The following is a 7,340-nucleotide window of genomic DNA, read 5'->3' on the forward strand; positions in this document are numbered from 1 at the left end:
GCCCCGCCCGGCCCCACCCCCAGGGCGGGACCCGCCCGGCCGCCGTCCCGCCCCCGCTCCACCTGTCCGCGGGGTGGGCTCCGTGCTCCCAGGCGGTGGGGCAGCCCGCGCCCGGTAGGGCTAACCTGCACCCCGCACTCCCGCCCTGGCTTCGCGGGCGGCGCCCCCGCCCCGCCCCGGCTTTGTCTCTCCGTGGATACACCGCGCACACCGCGCCTGGTGTTTACCCGGGCACTCAACTCCCTGGCGGGAAGGGCAGGCGCGCCAGAGAGCAAGAGGCTGCGCTCACCTGCGCACCCCCTGCCGTGTCCGTCCTTCCCACTCGCTGCCCGCCACGCCTGGCCTCGCGTGAGCCCCGCAGCTCAGGACCCAGGACTGCCCGGGCCGCTCAGCAGGTGGCAGTGCAGCCCCTGGGACGGCTGACACTGCTGGACCTGTCCTCCACCTCCACCCCAGGCCAGGTCAGCCTTACAGCTCCACCCAACAGCCTTAGGGCTCCCTGTGATCTCCCCAGCAGCCAGCCCTATTTCAAGCCAGTAGCTCCACGGACCCATCCGTTATATTTCCACATCCCAGAGAAGCTAGATAGGGGTTCCTGAAAGCAACATTTGCTTTCAAGTAGATTCCTGAGAGCTGCAGACTTTAGGGCTCTGCAACTGAGCTTCAGGCCCACCTAGATCCCAGGAAGGGACCTTCCACCCAACCTAATGCAATGGTCAAGGCCATGGCCTCACCAGCCAGGACCGCAGTCTCAGCCCTGCCCCATGCACTTTGCCAAGGTCCCAATGGGCATGGGCCTCTTTGTCATCTCCCTTGCCCCTCTTCTCCTATTCCCTCCCCTTTCTCCTCTTCTCTCTTTTCTATTCTCTTTCCCCCTCCTTTCCCCCCTCCTTGTGTGTGTTTAGTCCTGTCCCACTCTTTGTGACCCCATGGACTGTAGCCCATAGCCCACCACATTCCTCTGTCCATGAGATTCTCCAGGCAAGAATACTGGAGTAGGTCGCCTTTCCCTTCTCCAGGGGATCTTCTTGAACCAGGGATAGAACCCAGGTCTCCCGCATTGCTGGCAGATAGATTCTTCACCATCTGAAGTCCGTTTTCCCCTCCTTCCTCTCCCCCTAGTTTTCCTTGTCTGCTTCCTCCTCACTCTCTTTGCCTTTCTCTCTTCCTCCTCTCCCTTTTCTTCCTGGCTAACCCCCACCCAAGACATCTCTCACTCTGACCTATTGGCTGGTTGACTGCAAATGCAGGTTGTTAGGTATGTTAGCGATCCTGCTGAGGGTCTCCTGACTCGGACTTAGACTTGGACTGCTGGCTCGCACGCTCCAAGTGGAGGCTGGCCACTGGATGTGAGCAAACACCAGCCTGCAGATACAGTGGCTGCAGTGTCAGCGCCTGTGCATCTCTCGCCGTCATGCCTCATTTAAAAACACTGTCAGTCATTCCTCCTCATTTCCCCTTTCTCTGTACGAGGGTCACTCTTGAGGTCACTGCCACTGCACCACCATTACCAGCGCAGCCCACGCCACCGTGACTGCTGAGGGTTTCCAAAGCCATCACTTCCACCACCATCCCGGAGCTCCCTGGCCACCTCTGTCACCAGTACCAGATCATTGTCCTGGTCAATAAAGCAGACCTGTGGGGACTTGCCAAAAACGACTCCAGGGTGCTGGGCTGGGAAGGAAAGAGACTCAGCTGATTTATCACCCCGTGGAGCACCTCTCAGACACACACACAGGTCTCTCAGCACAGGGAGGCCTTTGGTGGCAGTGGTGTCGAAGGAAGGGGATAGCGGAAGAGAAGAGAGTTAGAGCTGGGCTTGGCTACACATAGTGGAATGATGCCAGTTCTCTTGTAATCACTGTGAGAAGGTTGAATAATCAATAGAAATCAAAACAAGCATAGTTGCAGCAGTGAATCCACACTGCACCCTTGTCCTGTTGTGTGTCATGCTGGGATGAGCACTTTGTATTACTATATATGTCATTTTATATATAATATGTATTATTGGGAGGAACATTGTAGCCTGCGGTGATTTTGTCTCCAATTTCAGGGGTCAAAGACCCCTTGAAACCAGACTGATGCCCAGCCAGGAAGCCCTGCATGCCATTCACAATCCCACTGAGAAGCAAGTCCTGCTGGCCCCACTGTACAGCTGAGGACGAGCAGACTGGGAGAAGCGGAGTGAGGTCTGTAACCACCAGCTGTGGTATGAGAAAGGCAGCGTTTTCCGGAGCTATGAGAAGGCTCCAGGAGGGAAGGGCCAGGCCACGGGGCCCACATGGAGCCAAGGGCCTGCAGACCAGTGCTGGGGGAGCTGGCATTGAGCGTTAGAGCCATACGTGGCACTTAGGGAGTTCAATAAATCTTTATTGAATGAATAAGAGGGCAAATCCCTGCAACATCAGATCCAAGACGGAACATGAGCCAAGAGGCCGGGAGCCAACTCCCTGCCTGCTACCCAGCTCCTCTGGACCGGCTGCCCCAACCCGACACTCACCGCCACCCCGAGTCCTCTGCCTGTCTCAGTGCCACTCATCTGTGCCAGCTCCACCTGAAAGCCACCCAGGATGCCCCGTGGGGCCACCTGAACAGAGGCCAGGCCAGGCTGACCCCTGCCTGGCCTCTGTCCCTCCTTCCTCTGTGGACACTCAGACCCCAGGCATGCCCAGTCCCTATGGCCCACACTAGTGCCGGTCTGGACATGCAAGGTGGTAGGAAGTTCAGAGATGGTTAAGCCAGGTCTGGTTCCTCACCTTGACCGAGCCTCTGGGGTTCCCATCCTGGAGCAGTGCCCTCTCCCTTCCTACATGAGGACAGGCCCTTGGGGTGACATCCTGGCTGTTCAGCCTTGGGCTCAGCTTCCCAGAGCTCCTGAGGTCCCACGTAGCCTGACAGTGAGGGCTACAGTTGGGAAGGAATTGGCCCCCTTTGTCCCAGTCACCACCCATGGGGATAGTGCTGGTAACAGGCAGGAGAGCTTTGAAGGTCTCCCCCAGACACCCCCAGCCTTCAGGCCTGGCCCAGACTTTGTTTCTGGCAGTGCTCATGCCTGTTTAGTTTCCTTCTTGCTCTTCCAGGCTGTGCTGTTGGGGGCTGAAGTGCAGCCCTGGGCCTCCTGCTGCCTGTCTAACCTCTGTCTACACTATTTGCCTTTATCTGGCCTCCACCATGGGTGAACTTGAGAAAACTTGCCCTCTTGGTCTCTGCATCTGGAAGGCTGGACAAGGCAGGCCTGGGCCTCAGGGACCGGCCATGCCCCCTCCACGAAGGTGGCCCACTAAACCAGCACTCTCTCCTCTGCCTGGGTCTCCGGGGAACCTGTTTCCCGGGCCTAGCCGGCTGAGCAAGCCTTGGCCCGCCCAGCCCTAGCGTTGCTGGCTCAGGTTTCCCCACTTTCTGGTTTTCTCATCTCCTCTGCCCCAGGCGCTGCCTGCTTTCTGGCCCAGCCCCCACCCGCCCGGAACTGGATCCCAGAGAGGGGGAGTGATGGAAAGGGGGCCCCCGGGAGGGGGTGCGAGGCCGTGCTTGCTGCACCGGGAGGGGGGAGGGCAGTGAGGAGTCACCCACGCCTGGCTCAGCCTTCTCCTGCCCAGCCTGCCCCAGGGGTTGGCTCCGAGCCGATCAAAAGCTGGAACGACCCACCTCCCTGGCTGCTCCCCAAAGCTGCCTCTAGGCTTTTTCTGCTGTTGTCCCCTCTGCTAGGAATGCTCTTCATTCAGTACCAGTGTATGCCCTGTGTTTCCTCTAGCCCAGAGCCTGTGGCCACCTCCATCACCCTCCACACACTGTCCTTTTCTGCACAAGGGGCCAGGCTCCTTCTTGAGGCAGCTTCATCCTCCCCTTCCACTCTGGAGCCCCACAGGCCTCCCAGGCCTCTTTGAAGAGTTCTGCCCTCGCTCTCATCACTGGGTCTTCTCACATGCTGATCCCCTGTGCTGGAATGCCTTTCCTATTTCCTCCTAGATCCTGTAGGCCTCTGGGAAGACACGACCTCCCAGGAAGCCAGTCCTAATGTTTGGGTCAGAAGCTTCTTTAGGCCCTAGGGGTGCTGCAAGTCCATCCAGAGACCGAGACACCCAGGTCTCTCTATGTTCTGGTTGGGCCCCACAGAGACTCATCAGCCACTGCTTCTCACATGCATTCAGAGTGAACAAAAGAGGGAGTCATGGGATCTGAGTTGCCCATACTCATCTCATCCCATGTTTGTATTACTCTGTGTGTGTGTGTGTTTGTATATTGAGGGAGGTGGGGGTCGGGTGAGCCTAAGCTTGGCTGGCTGCCAAGTGACCCATGACCATCAGCCAGCCTGAGCATATCCTGTTTAGATAGAGGCCAGACAGCCATCCCTTACCCACGCGGGCCTGCCCCAGCCCTTGCTGAGGAGCCCAGGTCCTGGGCCTAGAGCTCAATCCTTATCTGCTCCAGAAAAGAATCTTTACTAAGAACTGAGATGGGAATTCTGCATCTCATCTCCTCCCATGGCACAGGCCTTTTTTCTGGGTGGCTGGGCCCAGGATCATTTATGGCTGGGCAGCCCCGACCACTGGGTTGGGGTGAGGGGTGTCGAGTGTGGCTGAAAAGACCTTGGATCTGGAGCCACTCCTTCGTTTTGCTCAGCTCAGTTGAGACAGTCCCATCCTTCCAGCTGCTCAGGCCAAAAAGTCTTTGAATCAGCCTGGACTCTCACGTCTCCATCTAGATCTTTCAACTTCACCTTCAAAATATACAAAATGTTCCTACCTTCTCCCTGGCTGCCAGCTCTGCAGCCACCGCCTCTGCAGCCACCACCTCCGTGGCCAATCTCGTCTCTCGCTTGACAGGGACAGTAGCCTCTGCTTACTAGGCTCCTTGCTTCTGCTCTTGCCTCCTGCTAAGCAGCCAGGATTCGGAGAAGCCCTGTTAAAACGGAAGCCAGGGCATGTCTCTCTCTTGACCAAAGTTCTCAATGGCTCCTACTTCCTTGAGAGTCAAAGCCAAGTCCTTGCAGTGGCTGTCTCCCCAGCCCCCCTCCTCATCTCTGACTCACGTCCTCCTGCTCTTGGCTACAGCCTCCTCTTCCCTTCCTCTCACACCAGGCACACTTCATGACTGTTCCCTTAACCAACAAAGGTCCATCTAGTCAGAGCTATGGCTTTTCCAGTAGTCATGTATGGATGTGACAGTTGGGCTATAAAGAAAGCTGAGTGCCGAAGAATAGATGCTCTTGAACTGTGGTGTTGCAGAAGACTCTTGAGAGTCCCTTGGACTGCAAGGAGATCCAACCAGTCCATCCTAAAGGAAATCAGTCCTGAATATTCACTGGAAGGACTGATGCTGAAGCGGAAACTCCAATACTTTGGCCACCTGATGCAAAGAACCGACTTATTGGAAAAGACCCTGATGCTGGGAAAGATTGAAGATGAGAGGAGAAGGGGACGACAGAGGCTGAGATGGTTGGATGGCATCACTGATGCGATGGACATGAGTCTGAGTGAACTCCGGGTGTTGGTGATGGACGGGGGAAGACTGGTGTGCTGCAGTCCATGGGGTTGCAAAGAGTCGGACACGACTGAGTGACTGAACTGACTTAACCCGGATGATCTTCCTGCAGGCATCCCCCTGCTTCTCCCTTACCTCCTTCAGATGTTTGCTCAATAGTCCCTGTCATGAGTAGTATCTGTCGCCACCACCTCCATGCACTTGCCTTTCCCTTCCCTTCCTCTCTTTTTCTCCTCCTTTACTTCTTCTTTTTGCTTATTGTTTATTGTCCATTTCTCTACCCCTGGTAGACTACCAGCATCAAGAGGGCAGGAAATTGTTCTATTTGCTTTTTCCCCAGCACCCAGAACAGAGACTGGTATATAGCATCATCACTGAATGAGAGAAGGGCTCTGCCCACGGCCCCTCTGCACTCTGGCCAGGGGCTGGGCGCTGCTTCCTGCCCTGATCTTTGGGCCTCACTCCCACCTGGAGCTGTGGAGGGCAGAGACGGGTGCCCATGTGCTGCTTCCTGCTCTACGGAAGAGCGGCTAAGGAGAGAGTGTCTCCAGCTACGGCCCCAGAGACTCAAGGTCAACTTTGCCTTGGCTTTAAAGGCAGGGAAAATCTAGTTGTGAGCCACCCCTCCACCCGCCCGGCCAGGGGCAGGCATAGTCCTTCAGGCAGAGGTGTGTCTCAGAGCTAGGGGAGACCAGGGCAGGCCCCCAACCAAGCTAAGTGCGCCGGGCTCTGATCCTGTGGGGTTTCTGGCTGCCTCCCAGGCCCACATCTGCTGCACACACCCCCTTCCATGTGTCTGTGTGGCCACAGTCCTGGGGGAGGGGGGCCCAGGGAGGGTCCTGCAGCCAGGCCTGCAAGCTGAGATCTGGACTTACTTAGTTCCAAATGACTGGGGAATGTCCCTTCCGTGACAGCCGTGGCATGGCCTCCCCTGGTCCCTCGTTGCCAGCAGGGAAATGGGGCCCAGATAAGGCAACCCCCCAAAGCAGGAGGGGCTGGTGGGCAGACCCTGGGCACTCTGCCATCCTGGTCCTCCTCCCTTAGCCTGGATTCAGGCCTTCCCTGAGGAAGGGCTACAATACAAGGCTGCTGTCCTTAGCCTCAGACCAGAGATCTAAGGCCAGAGCATCCCATCTGGGTCTCCATACCCCAGGAGCCAGGAAATGGAGGATCTTGGGCAGCGCCATTGCCTATTCTGGGCTGTAAGGCATCTGGGACACAGCAGCATTGGGACTGGCCAAGGAGGAAGGCTCCATGCAGAGAATCTCCCCAGTACAGCTCATGGCTTCTTGCCTTAGAGGAGTGTCGGGTAGCAGGGCGGATGCCAGGCAGTGGGGAGCTGAGACTGCGCCGGCCAACCTGGTGCCTGCTAAGCACTCCATCCAGAATGATGGACCTCCCTGCTCCTGCTCCGCGTGTGGTTGGCAGGGCAGTGAAGCCAAGCCTACGCTCCCTACCTTGGGACAGGGTGCCATCCTGTCCTGTGAGGGTTTAATTTCCAAACGTAACTGGGTGGAGTGGACCCCTTGGCATTACCTGGCCTCTGAACCTGCATCCTGGAATCAGGGGCTCCACTTGTACTACCTGTGGAGTCTTAGGAAGGATGAGGGCCTCTGGCTCACATTGGTCAGAACATCACTGTGCACCCATTTTGCAGAAGGGAATACCGAGTCCTAGAGAAGCAGGTGCCTGGGCAACATTGTCCAAACTAGGGTCCCCTTGAATGTTGGGGTGTAGCCTCTGATTGAGGAAAGACTAGGACTGGCATGAGGGTAATGAGGGCAGTGGAGTCTGATTTAAGATTTTAAAGGATTCCTCTGGCTTCTGGGAGGCCAGAAAGGGAGCTGTGAGCATCAAGC

This window comes from Ovis canadensis, chromosome 19 (assembly GCF_042477335.2).
Source record: "Ovis canadensis isolate MfBH-ARS-UI-01 breed Bighorn chromosome 19, ARS-UI_OviCan_v2, whole genome shotgun sequence".
NCBI classification, from domain to species: domain Eukaryota; kingdom Metazoa; phylum Chordata; class Mammalia; order Artiodactyla; family Bovidae; genus Ovis; species Ovis canadensis.